General features: G+C 39.6%; 1 long non-coding RNA gene across 1 annotated transcript in view; it reads right to left on the bottom strand.

The window, feature by feature from the left end:
* Window positions 1-400: 400 nt before the first annotated feature.
* The window catches only part of LOC141423188 (uncharacterized), a 32,774-nt gene continuing 15,132 nt past the window's right edge, over window positions 401-18,042 (bottom strand). Inside the window, exon 3 of the long non-coding RNA XR_012447841.1 lies at window positions 401-1,023. This is a non-coding gene — a long non-coding RNA (uncharacterized lncRNA). The remainder of the gene's footprint in view (window positions 1,024-18,042) is intronic.

The raw sequence follows: 18,042 nt of genomic DNA, 5'->3' as shown, positions 1-18,042 counted from the left end.
TTATATGTGTGAGATTTTATGTGTCTGTCATCAAAAGAAACTTACCTTGACTGCTAAAATTCAGAACTGTTTAAAGAACAAATAATATTGTAAACAGAAAAACACAAAGATTCAAAATGACAAAATGCAAAATAAATAATTGCGGAGTGTCAACTCCTCTAAGTTATATGAACTTGGAGCTAATATAAGAGGACGTTGAGAAGTTTTAATGGTCTGTTGTTGTCGAGGTCCTTCCCTTTGGAGCGGCATTTTAAAGAGCCAATCAAAATTCACGCAGTTAAATCTTAAATGACTAATAGCTCACAGCTTATAAAATAACCTTTATTATTGTATATACCTCTGCCCATGTCATAGATATGCAGTTGATGATGATTTGGATAATAATGACATTTAATAATACTTAAATAATAATACTTTAATGAATACACGATATGCATCTAGTTATAGCAGTTCATTGGGGAGGAACTAACAGTCATAAGAGCTAACCTACATAGATGCATACTTGAAAAGTACTATTTTAGACATTATAAAGTTATCAGACTTTGGGAAACTGTAGCATTTAAATGACAGTAGCAAAACTAAAAAAGAGTACGTCGAAAGTACTTTAAAAGACAAAAATAAGCAGGTTGTGAAAACCACGTCAAATCTGCAAGTGACTTGGATCTGTGCACTCTCACTGTGTGAGTCTCCTCCTCTCTGAAGACTTGAGGACCCCCTGACATTTCTGCAACCCCATGGGATGTGTGTGGAACCGTAGGAACAAAAGGGCCACCTGGGAAAGGCTGGAACTTGGGCGAGCCATCATTTTCTTTTCTTAGCTTGTTGAGTTTTCTCTCAGTAGACACATTGGTCATCCAACTTTCTTGAGCTCTTTGTTCCCTGGTAGAAGAGAATCTCCTTTAAATACAAGGATGGAGCTGTCTCCAGTTCTTTGCTCACGTCTTCTGCCATCTTCCGGAAGCAGTTATGAATCTGATATGTATAGTTCATGTCTCTACACACGTTGGAAAGCTTCTTTTTTCTCTAAGCAGACAGAAACACGGTACTTTAATGGGGAGATGAGTGGATACTTTCATAATCTAGCAATGAGATTAATGAAACAGTAGAAAAACCAACACCACGTGTCTCCTGATACAGTGCTTTGAAGAGGACACCACATTATTTCTGAGTTATCTTTGTTGTTATTGTTTTGCTTTGTTTTATTGTTTTTGTTTTTTTGTCAATGTGCATAAACTGGATCCAATCCTGAACAAATATCACACTAACCTGCATTGAGGAACAAAACACAAAATAACTGCTCCATAGTCTTCAAAACAATAAAGGTCAAGAAAGACTAGGAAAGGGTGAGGCACTGTTTCAAGAGATAGGATCACCAAATGTAACAGCAATTGTGGATTAGACCTTGGGTCTCAGGAGACACAGTGACAGGTCAAATTATTTGAAAAATTGACAAAATTTGAGTATGGGCAATAATAAGGATCCTGTCAATGTTAAATTTCAATTTTATTATTGTACTATGGCTAGGAAATACCAAACTATTTAGGGATCAGAGTCAAAGGGCTTAATGGCTTCAACTTACATCAAATAAAGTTACTGAAATTTCCTCAACCTCAATCCTTATCCCATCACAGCCAAGCCATGGCTCATGGTAGGTCTCCCTGCATTTTCTGGTGGTTCCTCTTTATTCCTTTCTTTTTGTTGTTTACTCATTTATTCATATGTGTAGACATTGTTTGGGCCATTTCTCTCCCTACCCCTGTCCCCCCTCCTTTTCCCCCTACTCCCCTTCCTTCCAGGCAGAACCTGTTCTGCTCTCTTCTTCTCCAATTTTGTTGAAAAGAAAACATAAGAGATAATAAGAAAGATATAGTGTTTTTGCTAGCTTGAGCTAAATATAGCTATAGGCAGATTCCTAGCATTGCTTCCATGCACAAGTGTGTTACAACCCAAATTGATTCATCTCTACCTGACCTCTTCACTACTTCCCTGTGACTTTCCCACAGTGGCCCCTATCAGTTTAAGATTACTATATTAGCTCCTCTACAGTGGGCACATTAAACACTTTCAAGTTTTAGATTTCCTTCCCTTTCCATATTCCTCCTGTACACGTTGTCCCCTTAGTGTGTGACCCATGTCCAATAATATTACTGCAATTGTTTTAGGTCTATAATACGAATATAAGGGAGAACATGTGATTTTTGGTCTTCTGAGCCTGGCTAACTTCGACTAAGATGATGTTCTCCAGTTCCACCCATTTACTTGCAAATGATAGGATTTCATTCATTGTGGCTGAGTAAAATTCCATTGTGTATAAATACCACATTTTCTTGATCCATTCATCACTGGTGGGGCATCTTGGCTGTTTCCATAACTTGGCTATTGTGAATAGTGGCAGCAAAGTTTTCATAGTGAGAAAACACAGAATGTCACACCTTAATACTACCCTATGGGGTCTAGATCTGCTCTGAACCTATTTAGTTTCTGAGAGGATCCTCTGTGGCATGCCAGGGAATACAGAGGATGTGTTAGTGACTTGAAGGTATGGACACCTTTCTCCATTCAGTCCATCTTTGAATCCTGTGACGCCACCCCCACCCCACCTGGCACCTTCTTTCTGACTGGTATAATATCTGAGTGCGCTCCAAAACTGAATAACTTCTGCAGGCCCTCAGACTCCTACTGGCTCTGTGAAGAGCTCTCCATCTAAATTACCACACGCCTGGCAGTTAAGACGCTTACTCTTTCATGCCCTCGTAGCCCAAAAGTCCAAAATCAAGATGCCAGCAGGGCCATGCTCCCTCCGAAGGTTCCAGGGAATCCTGGCATCTGTTGACTCGTAGCTGCATCTCTCTGATCTCTGCCTCATCTTCACATGGCTTCTTCTCTGTGTTCTCTATTTTTAAGGAACCAGTTAGTAGAGTTAGAGCCAATCCTAATCTAGTATGATCTCATCTGGATCCTAACTAATTATATCTGCAAAGTCCTATTTTCAAGTAAGATCATATTCTGAGATCCCAGACGGACATGAACTTTGGAGGAGGAAGTTGGTTAGTTCAGGTTATGCATATCGGCAAATGAGGACCTAGTGTGTCCTGTTCAATGCATCATATCGGTACTTATTCACTATGTACCTCCTCATGGAATTATTATGTTTCGGTATTATGTCTAGGAATTTCCCAGTGTGTGCAGAAACATGAACTACACACATCAGATTTGTAACTTCTACAAGGAAATGGCGGAAGACATTGGTACAAAACTGCAGAGAACTGATTCCTTCAACTCTCATGGAGTCTCTCTAGGTTATTGGAACACACCCTCCCCTCCTGGCTTAGTCTCAACCTCTCTGTGATTGTAAATTTTACTTTGTGTAGGGCTCATCTTCTCCATCTCCTTCTTAGAATCCCCTTCTCTCTGATTCTCATTCCTTTTGCTTTGCTTCACACTCCACAGGGACAGGCAAGCTCCCCATACTCACTCCTGCTCCCAGGACTCACACTTGCTGGATCCCCTACAGAATCTACACAGGCTCCTGAAGAGGGAAAGCTTTGCATGACTCTGTTTACCAAGGCTGAGGTCAGTCCTAAGGTGACATTGAGGTGCCTGCTCATAGGTTCTCTGGTCCTAGAGGACTGTGGACTTGTCACGGAACTCAAAACCATGGTGTTTTCCTGTTTAACTTCATTCTAGTTATTTTGGCTCTATGATAAAGAAAAGTTAATTACTTGCATATTTGATCAACTGAAAAAATCCAGACTGTATATTTTAAGTCCTGATCAATTAGGATTACTTGCCTAAAGGAACCAAATTAATGATTTCCTTCACTTTCAAGTTGTGAAGTAATTCTGGCTTTCTTGTTGCACCTCCGCAAAGGCCAGACTTTGAAAACAGCAGTGATGGCCATAATAACCCAGGTTTGTGGTAATTCACAAAGCTCTGGCCCATACCTGGTCTCAGGAGAGTTTGTAATCGTTCAGGAATGTATTGGAAAGGCCATTCTGCCAGCCTTATGTGCAGGTGAGGAAATCACCCAGTAGGGTGGGTTCTTGATTCTTGACTATGCTCAGATGTGTTCAAGGATCAGTTTGTTCCTACCCTGGTTTAAGGCCCTTACCTTTGAAAAGGCAAAGGCGAAACTTCAGGATTTGGCTTCCACAGGAGATAAAACCAATCAGCAATCTTGCCCTGAAAGCTCCTTTCTCACCTGTTGATCCTTCTTTCGGTTTCCTTCTGTTTATATTTAAAAGGCAAGTTATGAAAACAAGGAAGCAAATTATGTGGAAAATAGCTCAGGCTTCAGAATAAGATATACCCTACGCTAAATTCCACTCCTTCCACCTGCAAGCTTAGTGACTTTGGGTGCCTCCCTCCATCCCCCCTAAGTCTCAGCTTGCTCACCTGTGACAGTGATCTCAAAGTCAAGTTGAGAGGCTGGAAGAAATGACATGTACCAGGTGCCCACACAAAGCCTCTCCCAGGATTCAGTGGCAACTGGTTCCCACTCTGATTTTGGAAAAGGATCAGTGCTGCTGATAAGAGCAGCATGATGGTGCAGTGATTCTTGGGCCAGTGTGTCACCTTGCTCTGGCCATATTGGGATGAGGAAGGCCTGGGCTAGAACAGACAACCACACTGGGTATTGTCACTTTGCTTCTTGTCAACGCATCTCTCCTTCTTTGTGCTTGTATTTACCCTTCCCAAGTGAGAAAGGAAATCATGTCATCTCCCATCCCTCCACTAGAAAGAACTATTGAAAACAATTGCTCTACGAGAGATTTGAGAGAGAAGATAAGAAGCAAAGGCTACCAAGGCAACACTTGGACTATCAATAAGGAAGTGTGTTTCCAGTTAACGAGATCCCTAACCGGTGGAGATTAAACAGCTCTCAGCAAAGTGCGTGTTATACAACTATTTCATCACGAGCTGAGAGCCAGCAGCTCAGTATCCAGCAGTGAACCAACATCTGAAATACCTTTCCCTAATCCCCTTCATCCAAGAATAAACACTCTTAATGAAACTCTCAAGAGGAGGTAAAAAGGAATTTGTTTTTCCAGTATCTTATAATGATCTTTCCTAAAATAGGAGAACCATTCCTGTTGGCATCTTCCTTGCAACACTTCAGTCAAAATGACCATCACCCTGCTTCCAGAAAGTTTTTTGGGTGTGCCAAGAATCAGGAACAGGCACCTGGCATGAGAAGTAGGCAACAGAACACTTGGATTCGAATTTCTTAGGTACTCTTGATTCTTTGAGTGAGCTCACATTTTAAATCTTGCCAAGAAAGACTTAGCCTTGAATTCTGTAGTCCTATCCCACAATGCAAAAAGCTTAAAAAGGACCAAACGTATTTTGCTATTTCAAAACACTAGAGGAAATATTTCCGAGGCTGTCTTGCAAAGTTCCTTGCAATCAACGTGGGTTACTCCCTATGTGATGAAAGAGCCACGCACACCTGATGGTGCTTTCGGAGAGACAAATATATGACTCAAGATTCAAAATGGTTTTCTCTTTGCAGTGGGAGATATTGAATCCTGCAAATCTCTGTTTCTGGTTTGAGCGGGAGCTTCTAGCATCATGTAGAAATGAAGATGCAAATTTAACAAAAGTAAATAGGAAACTGGATGGAAAATTTGTCAAGGGAACTGTAGATTTTTCTAATTATATAAGTAATACACTTATTCATATAGACAATAAAAATAAGGCATGCAGAAGAAACTAAAAATCACCCCCAATATACCGCCCAAAGAGCTGTTTAGTTTTCTGATGTAGGTTTTCTTTTTCCATGGAAAAAGAACCTCCATGATAGAACACTCATCCAGCCTGCACAAGGACCTGGCTTCCATTCCAACCCCCATCCCCCCCAAAAAAAGATTATTGACCAAGTCCACTCCAAAACATAATCATATGTTTAAATATAAAATATGTAACATAAGTAAGAAATATAGGTAAATAAATGCAATGCAAATGAACATAAAATGAAAAATTCATAATTTATATGCACAAAGCATATCAAAATAAAATTAGTAAAGTATATCTAGCTCTACAAAAATGAAAGCTGCTATTCCCCAGGATCTTTGAAATTTTATTTTTATGCCATTTTAACAATTCCACGTGCTACATACCCGAGAATTCCTTTGCCCAATTTGAAATAGCACCCTTAAACTTCTCAATATGACTGGAAAACCTTGACGGTAATTTTGTATATGCACTTCCCCCCCATACACACACAGAAGAGTGGCTATTTAGACATTTTAGACACAATTTCAGGACTTGAAGGAAGTGGACTTACTCAAGAAAACTCCTTCCCTAGACAAATTATTAACTTACAGAAGAGAAATCCATGGGTCTCAGTTTTACACTTTAGATTTTTCTCTCTTAAACTCATGCACAGTTTGGCATCTTGTTTGCCTGTGAAAATATGAGTCACCATGTGGCATAAAGTGAACCACAGACTTCGCAGAAATAGTTGCTCATGCCTGTTTTCTGCATATTCTCCCGGTTGTCATTTTATGTTGCATTTGTATAACAAAGTCATATTTTCCCTTGGCATAGCTTTATAAATGGAATTAAACATATCAATATTTCATGACGAATATCACAGAGTGTCAAAGCTCCTTATTGTACCACCTCACAGTCACCACTGTAGGGAGCCAGGACATACATACATTTGGGCATCAGAAAGCCCTAGAAGCAACCATCTGGCTCAATAAGTTACCATTCTAACAGAGGAGTGGGCCAGCCCAGCTGAGGAGCCTCAGCCATCTGACTCCCCAAAGTCTAACCTCCATAGTTAGACCTTCATCCCTTCGGTTCAGCCTCAGAGATTGTATCGTTGCATCAAATGCAGAATCACATCACAGACAGAGGGATGACCAAGATATCTGTAGCAGTAACCTATGGGGAATGATGGTAGAAATGGGAAGGCTAACTGGAGATTCTTGGGTCCCTCCAGAGATCCTGATGCTGTGGACTTGTGGAGGTCTCTGGAAATCTTTATTTTAGAAAAAATTTCAGAAGATTTCTGCAGGCATTAGAACAGGAGAAGCAATCTTTATACCCTGACATGAGTGCATTTGGGGATCCCTTCATGACAGCTAGATATTTACTATCTCTAGGGTGACTCCATGGCTGTCACTAAAGGACTCAGCAAGGAATCTAGATGGGCAGTGGACAGCTTCACTTTTCCTGGAGCAGAACCTATTAAGTGTTTTCTTGGACTGGGTATATACTCTGTACAAATACACAAACCACATAGAACAATCAAACACCTGGACCGTGGCATTCAGTTCTGCTTACCTAGGCAGGGGTTTGTATGGTCACCAGCTAAATCCTCCCATCCACTCAAAAGCTCTGTCTTCCTTAGGGTGCCAGCCCCCGCAGTGCAGCCCAGGTATGGCTCTTTCCAGCAGTCTCTGGAAGCAGTATAGCAGTTGTCAAGCCAGGGCAGGGATCCACAGTGGGAGAAGCTGCTTGCCTCCTGTGTCCCTTTCCTGGGGCTGTTAAAACATGGCATCCCATGTTGGGGCCTTCAGCACAGATGTGTATTGTTTCTTTTCTGAGATCAAGGGGTCATCAGGGTTGCTGCATTCTGAGAGGAAGAGTCTGCTTCCTGGCTTCCTCTTGGCTTCTGAGAGCCTAGGGCATCCTCTGGCTTGTAGGTGGCCATCTTCCATCTGTGTCCTCCCATCATCTTCTCTCTGTTTGTCTCTGTTACCAAATTTCTGCTTTTTATAAGAACTAGTCATTTTGGATGAGGGCTTTCATTAATGACTTTGCCCTAACTAGGTAACTTCAGAGGTCTCACGGGTACTGAGGTTAAGATTTCAACATTTCTTGGGGTCACAGTTCAATCCATGCCACCTCCCTTTCTCCCCTGGGCCTGTCACAGCCATGGTTCTGTGAGAGCTTGGTTCTGAACCTGCTGCTCCACTTGGCTCTGAAAACTAGAGCCAACACCTCTCACCAGTACCTCCTCAGCCTTTTGAGGGGTCCAAGTACCTTCTTAGTGATCCCCAAGAATAAAGCAAGGCAGCAAACCCCAGCGGGACATAAAGAGATAAAAACTCAAAGCTCCACGAAGATGTTTCTGACAACCAGGAAATGGGCAGGAAATGGACAGGCACTCTAGGTGGCTTTCAAAATCAAATCTCAATTTTCCTAAGCAAATTTCTCCTTCATGTGGCTTTTATTAATGCCTCTTAATAATTTGTGTGATTGTGTCAGAACTTAGAAGTAAATCATGCTCATATCTCTGGAGATATTTTAGACCTTTCCTCTAAGTCTTGCTCAATAGAAGGTTAAAACTCAAATATGGTCATAAAACTATCATCACCTGAGTGCTAATGGTATTAGTCATGACAGGAGTCATCTTCAAGATGCCATGATTTTAAAAATTATTTTTTTTGTTTTTAGGAAAAAAAGGAATTGTTGATTTGTAACCCCAGAGGACATGAAAATGCCATTAACTATTAATCCCTTAGTAGGAGCTGAAATTTCCAACTGTTAGCAGCCCCCAATCTACTTATCATAATCATTGATCTTCATTTCTGAGAATACTGAACACCTGCCAATCAAAGTCTTTCCCAGTGGGGACCAGCTGATCAAGTCATGAGCTCTTTGCAGCTCCCACTTCTGTACTGCTATCATGACAGACCTCCCAGAACACTCATGGCCACCACTCAATGTCTTGGTGGCCTGGAAACTGGTGGGAGTTCTCATTGCCTTAGGGTGTCACTTGGACAGGTTTGGACAAAAAGACATTAAGTAATAGCAATTAGACTTTGGAATTTGTGCTCACTCCTGGCCAGATGTTAAGACATGCTCAAGGTGGCAAACTGAAATGCGATGCCTCACGCTGGGTGAACTCTCTCCATTCAAACACTCTTAGTGTTTCTGGGAAGACCAAGTCCCAGGAACAGTCAAATGTGTATTTCTCATTACAAAAACAATGTAATTTGGGGGTTTACTGAAAAGTTTTGTGTTTGATTGAACTGATTTATGATTGGCTATGACAATTGTACTGCGGCTGGACAATCAATTTTCCCCCAACACAGAGACTTAAAATCACAGGTCTTTATGATCTCACCAGTGCTGTAGTGAGAAGTCTGGAGAGGCTTGCATGGGCTGTTCTGCTCGAGGCCTCATAGGCTGCAGATGGGATGTTGGCCAGGACCGAAGCTGGGTGTGCAGGATGGTTCATTCACAGGCTGTGGCAAGAAGCCTCAGCCCTCCCCACATGGACCCTGCAAAGAATTGCTTGAGTGTCCTCATGGCATCACAGGTGACTTCCCCCACAGCAAGTGATCCTAGACTGAGTAAGGGCAGCTGCAATGTCTTTTATGACCTATCCTTGGAAGTTGCACTCCATTACTTGGTCAATCAATACCAAATTTGACTCAAAGTGAAAAAGAAGACCCAAAGGACCTAGAGTACATAGTGAAGAATAAGGGGTATTCAGCATCCTCACATCAGACACGCACACCTCCAGACAGTTCTACCCAAAGACTGACCACCTGCTCAGGAAACGAACAGCTCTATGTCATTGCACTTTTCCAGAGCAGTAAAGGGAGAGAGGAAGCTCAATGTCTGACTCTATGAGCATGAGCATCCTTAGTAACAAAATCGGAAAAACAGCGCATGGGGGAGATGATAAGACCAACAGAAAGAAGCAATCACAGATGCGACATTCTAATAAAGAATTAGCAAACTGAATACAGATTCCATAAAAATACATCATAAGGAAGTAGGGCTTATCAGAGGAATGTGTTAATGGCTTAACAGTTGAAAATTGATTATGTAATTCCCCAATTAGCAGATGTAAGAGTAGAAGGCATGATGACTATCTTAATATATGTAGAAAATTAATTCCACAAAAAGTCGAGTACTGATGAAAACAATCTATCACTACAGTTGAAATAATAAAAGGCATCAGTCAGAAACCTGGTACCGATCATAAGCAAGTCCAATGTTTAGTAGTGGAATTTACGAGCATTCCCATAAAACCTGGATGGATGCACACATATCCTGTTGGATACTTGCACTGAAGATTTTAGAGAGAGAGTCAGCAGGAAGAAGAGCACCATGGAAAAGTCAATTACTTTCCTTTACACGGCAAACAAATAACTATAAGACATAATTTCTAAATATCCCTTTTTACAAAACTGTAAGTTTCCAGAGACATATAAATGCCTCTTATTAAATAACACAATCCTTATTTAATGATTAAGTACTTATCATGTGTACATATGCCCACCATTGACTATCCTAGTATGCTGTGTTGTCATGAATGCATACTGGATGGTTGCTCCTGAAGAAAGTACACAGCTAGCTTCCTGCCAGCCTCTGGTCTGGACATTTCCACTAAGCAATCAACACAGAACCTTGTTTTATGCTTGTCTCTGTTTAAAGACATATCATTTGACATTTATTCCATAAGTATTATTTCACTAGCACTGAACTTGTGGCCAAAGCACTACAATCCATACTTGAATGAATCTAAGCTCCATATTTTGTGCATCAGGTGATCACAGCCTCTGTCACTTAGAAACTTTGCACTGTGCTGGGAGGGACTGGGGAGCATTTGAACCAGTGACATCTCAGAGAAACAAAAAGCACAAAAATATGGAAGTCAGGACGCTAAGTAGACTGAAAAGAACACTTGTTTACGGTAAGAGGGCAGAATTAGGAAGGCAGAAACTTTGCTCAGCCTCATCTGGGAGCACACATGTCCACAAATCGAAGTTCCCTTGACCTATGACCTGTGACCTGTGACCTGTGCATGTACACAGCTGTGTACGGTGTTGGGGGCAGGAATTGCATCAAGTAAGCAAATCCACAAGTACAGAATCTGTAAAGAATGAGGATAAACTAACTATATATATATTTGCATATTTTTATTCTGTATGGATGTAATAAAAGATTTTGAAGTATGGAAGGGTTTATGGAAAAAGTAAACAAACAAACAAAAATGTCTTTTACCAACAGTCATCCACAATACTTAGCAGATAAAGAGATAGGGTGTTCATAAATGAGGCCTCATTTCTTAAATGTGGGAATTCTCATTTTAATACGTGAATTTAGTCTAATTTAAAACAAAATCCTACCAGGACTTTATGTGGAAAATCTTCATTTACTCATTACTAAGAGTTCAGGAATAATTATGACAATTTTGAAGAGGAAGGAGGAGAAGAAGAAAAACAAGGTCCAACAGAAGAGGGAATCTTCACTCTGGGATTTACCATAAGTTACAGGGATTTCAAAGTGTGATATCTCTGTGAAGCCAGCTAAGTCAACTCGCAGAAACAGAATGGACTATCTAGAAACCTATACATTCATGTATTTTGGAATTTGGTAAACCACAAAGATAGTAGTGTTTTAAATCAGTAGGAAAGGGACTTACTACTCAGTAAATGGTAAAACACTTCATCTTTCATGTGGAAAAAACAAACATGTAATATCTATTATATACCACACATAAAAAGTTTCCAGATGGATTAAAGACTTAAAATTTGAAACTATGAGAACACGTAGTATAATTTCTATATTATATTAGTATGGAAGTTAATTTTTAAAACAAGATATAAAAATCTCTCTAAATTGCAAGAAAAACTGGGATGAATGTACATACAAATGAAAAAGGATAAGACCATAAAAATTAAAAGAACAAGCTGCTAACAGACAGGAGATATTTGAAAGACCCAACAGACAAAGAATTCATATACAAATGGATTGTGAATTACCACAAACCAAGTGAAGGCTGACAGATGACTGAGAAATCTGGCCAAATGAGGCCATCTAAAACCCTGGACAAACAGGAAAATGCTATCTGCTTTCTTAGCATTTTTCAAATAATAACTTTATCAAATCTTAGTTACATGTCAGAACATTGACTTTTTGAAAGTATCCAATTCAGAGATTTTTAGCATATTCAAATATTGCACAATAATCACCACTAGGTAATTTCAAGATATTTTCATCACTACCCCCAGAGACCTCCCCCCCCATAAGCAATCTCTCTCCCATTCTCCCTCTCTTCTACCCTTATAAAGCCCTAATCTCTTTTCTTTTTCTATGATTTCCCTATTCTAGAAATTCCATCTGATGGAGTTGTATTATATGTGGTCTTTTGTGATCAGCGTGTATGGGTACTTTGTTTCTTTTACGGCTGAGTAATATTCCATTGTGTGGATCTAGTTCATATTATTTATCCAGCAAACAGTTAAGTTGGTCCCACTTTTGACTATTAGAAATTATTCTTTCATTAACATTCTGTGTATAAGATTTGAAACGAAACATGTTTGCATTTTCTTAGAGTCTATTCCTAAACTTGAGTGTATTTATCTAAGTAGTTGTAATATTCTGCAATCCCACCAGCAGAGAATGGGGTCCAGTGTCTCGAACCTTTCTCCTCACTTGTGATTTTCCACACCTTCTTGAGTTTGCTCTGCACTTCCCTAACAACTCATGAAGTTGAACATGTGTGAAATCTCCCATTCGAGTGTCTTTTTGGAAGAAATATCTACTCAAATTCTTCTCCATTTAAAAAATTGTGTCTCATGTTTTTATTATTGAATTGGAAAAGTTCTTTATATATTCTGGATACAAGTCAAGGTGATGGGCAAAACTTAAAGTGATAAGCAAGCAGGAAAATAGCTAAGTCTAAACCATTCTGATAATTGTGTAAATTGTTTTCCATACATCAGAGAGCAGTTGGGCAACATCTGGTGGAGTGACAGGTCAGTGAACTACGCACCTAGCTCCCCTTCTGGGAATTTACAGTTTAGAAACTTCCTGCATGTCAAAGGAACAAGTTATTGCAGTGTTGCTTGTGATAACTTCAAGTTGGAAATAATCCAGAGGCCTACCAACAGTAGATGACATAAACAAAATGTGGCAGAGACACAAAATGGAATATTACGTAAAGGCCAAATGAACTCCATCTACACAGCTCAGCAAGCCTAAAATTTGAAAGGTGTAATAGTCAGTGAAAAAAGCAAGTTGCAGAATTATACTTTGGCCCAGCCTGGCCAAAGGTGTGCATAAATCCATTCCCTTCCTTGACAAGCTATGTTTCTTAGTGTCCTTTGCACTAAGCATTGCTCTGTCGGAGCTGTGGGGATGTGTGTGGAGTGACAGATACAACTCCCAGGCTGGGCCATAGGATCTTCCTACACCACCCTCTACATCCTTTGTCCTAGATGTTATGTTGACCTTCAGGGGACCTTGAGTGTTTGTTGGCCACAGTCCTAGAATGTCTGCAAAGAGCAAAGTCCTTTTCCCGCCTCCACTCCCCACCCCCAGTCCAACTAACCTTCAGTGACTAGAGACTGAAATAAATGTTCATCATACCAAACCATGAGATATTCGACATGCACTGAGGCTGGCTAGCAATGTCTACCTAAAACCTACCAGGTATAGTGTCCAAAACACCAAGAAATCCACTACAACATTTATGTCGAAAGTATCTAAAGCTTGGTCTGAAAGAATGCCTCCCATTTCAAGATGGTGGTCAGCCGTAAGGAGTGACCTCTTAACAGTGTGCACTTGGACAATGATCTGACTCAGGGGCAGGTACACTTCTTCTATAAAGGGTCACCAGAGAGTGGACGTTTTCAGCCTGAGGGTCCTTTGACCCTCTGCCCCTGTTACTCAGCTCTCCACTGTCATATGAAGGCAGCCCTGGTAAGCAGAGGGTATGAAAGCATGTAGGCATGGCCTGATTTGGCCTGCTGGCTGAGGTGTGCCTACCTTTGATTTAACCTCTCAACCTTCCCCATTTGTCTATTAAATAAAGATCATAATGAATTCCTACATAAAGTGCTTATTTGGAGGATAAATTAATGAATTAATATATAGCATAGTAATCAGTTTTGTGCTAGTGTAACACAATACCTGGGAGAATTAACTTAAAAAGAGAAGAGGTTTGCTTTGACTCAGAATCGTGGAGGCTCCAGTCCAATATCAGCTGGTTCCATTGCTTTGGACCTGGGATGAGGTCGCACAATGGAGCAGGACCACATGACAGAGCAAAGAGCTCATGTCATGAGCCAGGAAACAAAAAGAGACAGGAAGAATGTGCCCACATTGACAAAAGGGCCTCCCATCTGTCCTATGTGCTAATATGGCACATATTAGCTGGTGAATAAAATCCCATAAACATAATGGTAATGACTGCTGGCGACTGCTACTGCATGGTGGAAGTAAGGGGGTGTGACCAAGACGTAATGAGGACCAACACCAGATCGAGGGTGTTGTGTCCACAAGTCCCCTCTCAGGCATCCTAGAGGAAGATTAATGTCATTGTCCTCTGCATGGTGACTTGGAAACTGCCTTGCCCATTAGCTGTCACACAATAAGAGGCAGGGCTCATAAACGAGCAGGTGAGCCTGGCTCCTCCTCACCTCACCTGGGGCCAGGAGCATCCACCCCAGCCAACTTGGTCTTGGGTTTGTGCTGTCTTTCATTCTCTAAGAATCTCTAAGAATTTCTTACCGTGCTAGCTTGTGTGAGTTTATGTTGAGCAAAACTATTAATGATATTGCAGAAAGATTGTGGAAGAAAGACTGACTGAAAAGGAGCCTGGAATGGCAGTAATGAGGGGGCGCGTCACTGTGGTGAAAGGGAAGGGCTGGGATAAAAGGGGCTCCTTAGTGTGCAGCTCAGAGCGCACTTGAACTCGTGAGCCCAGAGAGCGGGATCCAGGCGCCTGAGGTGCCCAAGCTCACGGAGTGTTGAGCCAAACAATTTTTCCTATTAAGTTTTAAACTCCTGGCTATTCCAAGAAAATGTAATACAAAACTTCCAATTCACTTATGTGCATGTTATAAAAAATGCAATTTTCCATCAAAACCAACAGCTGTAGGGAAAAATGAAATGATTTCCCCCACCCCATGAAAAAACAGCTCAAAAATCAAGACCAGTCTATGATGAAATTTCCAAGGCTCGAAGACAAATAGAAATGTAAAAATATGTAATGAGTTTTTCATAGAGATGTATTCATTCATCTTACATCTTCTTTCTTCTGATATATCATCTCTATTGTGTGTGTGTGTGCGCGCGTATAAAATTCGCTTTATACGTATTTTTTACTGACTTTTCTTCACTTAATCATTTCATTATTCAGGATTTTAATTTTTTCCCCTAGACTACTTTCTATTTGCTCACCCTGTTGTTTTTCTAACTTGTCCCCTTGACTGCTTTCACATTAATTTTAGGGCAGACATTTTTCCCAAACAAATGTATCCTAATCTATGTATTTTCGTTTAAGTATGGCATTAGTGGATGCAATATTTGGTAACACCTGTATTTCTAACAGCCTTTAATTTTAAACTTTTCTATGACCCATGTTTTTTAAAGTGTGTTATTAAATTTTCAAATACTTTAACCATATATATCTTTAGCTACCTTGAAGTTGTTATTTTCAATTAAAAAATATTATGTCAAAAGAACACGGTCTGATGATATCCTTGATATGTTAAAGATTGTGGTTTATTAAGAAGTCAATTTTCTCCCAGGTGCACAAAAAGTCCATGTGTGCCCTTTAATTAGGAGCTAACTAGATCATAATTAATGCTGATTTCATTAAGCTTATTTATTTTCTCACTGAAAACTTATTATACATAGTAGTTTCTCTTGCTCTGTTAATTCCTGAGGTAGATATGTTAAAGTCTGCAATTTTTCTTGTGGATTTTTCATTTTCATCATTTTGACTCCATTATCTGGCTACACAGATATACAGAATTTCAGAGTTCTTGCGTATGTTTCTTAAGTTAATCCTTTCTTGAGATGTGGTGACCCTTTTTGATTCTCACCTAAGTCTGTTTTTTCTGACGTTAATGAGTTAGTGTAGTTTTCTTCCATTTAGTATCTGTTACAACCTTTCTCCTTTTTTTAGTGTAGCTTAAACCACCAAATAGCAGGATTTTAAAAAATCTAATTGGCAATTCCACCATTTATTTTATTCATTCATTCATTGATCTAATGGTACTGGGGTTTGAACTCAGGGTCTCCAGTTGGCTAGGTCTCACTAACTTTGACTCAGCTGGGCTCAAACTGCAATCCTCCAGATCTCTCCATGCCTGGCTGAAAAATCCCTCATTTACTTAATTAATTAAATCAGCCCGCTGTAATTACTCATTAAAATCAATTCCTCCCATTGCATTTTATGCTTTATACATTCTATAATTACTTACTTATTTTCTTCTTCTCTCCACTTCTCTTAAAAAGCACGTTTTTATTTACATCTCCCCAACCTTTCGTCTCTGGGACTCATTTGTAAGTTTCACCTGGTGCTTCTGTTACTTTGCTGGCGACACTTTAATATTTAGCATCCCTGCTTACCTTGATTCTAATATTGATGGACACCTTAGCTGCTCTCATGAACTACACTGATGTGTGTTTAAGTCCAATCATTACCTGCCACCTCCCGTGGGAGAGTTATCTGACAGTTTACTTGAACCTCACTTTTATATTTGCACAGAACTCATTTAATACTTCCCAAATCACCTGCAGTTATTTTATCTCCTCAATTCTTATTAGATTTATCCACATGTTTACTTACCACTGTTTTAGGGGTGTATTTTTTCAGTATAGGTCTAATTTTGTTTTGATAATATACATTGTTTAAAAGTTTATGATTCTTACTCAGGCTTCGTTTAAATAAAACATTATTTCATTCTTTGAAGAACAGTTTCAGCACATATAAAATCCTACCCATATTGGGAATTCCCCTCTGTACTTCAGCGATATTATTTCAGCATTTTGTGAGCCCTATTATTTTTTGGGAAGTCTGCTTTATAGTAATTGCTGTTCCTTTGTATCTGATCTACTTTTTCTCTTGAAAGTTACTTTGGTAGCTTCCAATATTTTAGCTTTGGTTTACTATGCTGTGGATTCATGGTTATGTGTCTAAGTGTGGATTTAAATTCATTTCTTCTTGTTTAGGACTCAGTTTAAATCTGAGGGCTCTGGGAAATTCTGAACAATTGTTTCCTGAAATGTTACCTAGTCACTGTGTTCTCTACTTCCTTTCCGAAACACTTGTGAAACATATATTAAAGGTGTTTGTCTCTCTAATTCTCTATTTCCATGTATCTTCTTAGTAAATTCTTCATGTCTCCCTTCCAGTTCACTGATCTCCTCTCCAGTTGCAATTCTTCTTCATCTATCAACTGAACTCTTAATTTCAACAACTATGTTTTATTTCTGGCATATTTAGCTTATTTTTGTTTTTTACAATATCTTTATTGCTTTTTAGTAGTAAACATTTTTAGCCAATGTGTACAATCATTTTGAACACATTTACTTTATCTTCTCTTTCAGACTGCCTTTTATTATCTCAGATTATCACAGTTCTAATTCTATTTATTTCATCCCTGCTGACTCTCCAGTGTAGTATATTGTATCTTGGTATATTTAAATTTTTAATAATAGACTCTGCTATTTTTCCCCATGTAGTCTGTGTTGTGAGAGTGTTCCTCAAGAGAGATTTTATTTTTGCTTCAGATAAGATTCCAAAGGGGTAGATTTGTCCAGGACAATTAATATACAGATTTCTTACCTAGGGAATTTTTATGCAAAGTGGGAAATATAAACTTGGACCCTAACTGTGTGTTTGGAAAAGGGCTGTGCTGATGGATTTTTTAAAGAATTTTCTATTTTCATGCCTGACTTCACACAGAAATGTCTTTGTACTGATTGATGCACAGGTAATTTCCTGGTCCTGTCTGCATAAAGTCCTATTCTGACCAGAGAATCACAGTTCACCCTCTTGCCTTGTATAGCTCCAAGAATTCAACCCTTGCCCCTTCTACATTTCCAAAACCCAAATCCACTCAACCCCCATTTGCTTTAGCATCTGGTCTCATGTTTCTAGCACCTTTATTGAACATTTTACAATGCATTTTTAAAAAATGCTATGCAACCTTTCTAAATGTGTTCCACATGAGGCCTTTTTCAGGTCATTCAGTTGATGTAGCGCTGGTTACATACCCTGGCATTTCAAGGTCAATGTCTATGATCTGACCTATAGTGTTACTAAGCTGATCT

Source organism: Castor canadensis, chromosome 5, assembly GCF_047511655.1.
Source record: "Castor canadensis chromosome 5, mCasCan1.hap1v2, whole genome shotgun sequence".
Taxonomy (NCBI): domain Eukaryota; kingdom Metazoa; phylum Chordata; class Mammalia; order Rodentia; family Castoridae; genus Castor; species Castor canadensis.
Note: the sequence above shows the minus strand (reverse complement) of the source record. Positions and strands in the feature narration are given on the sequence as shown.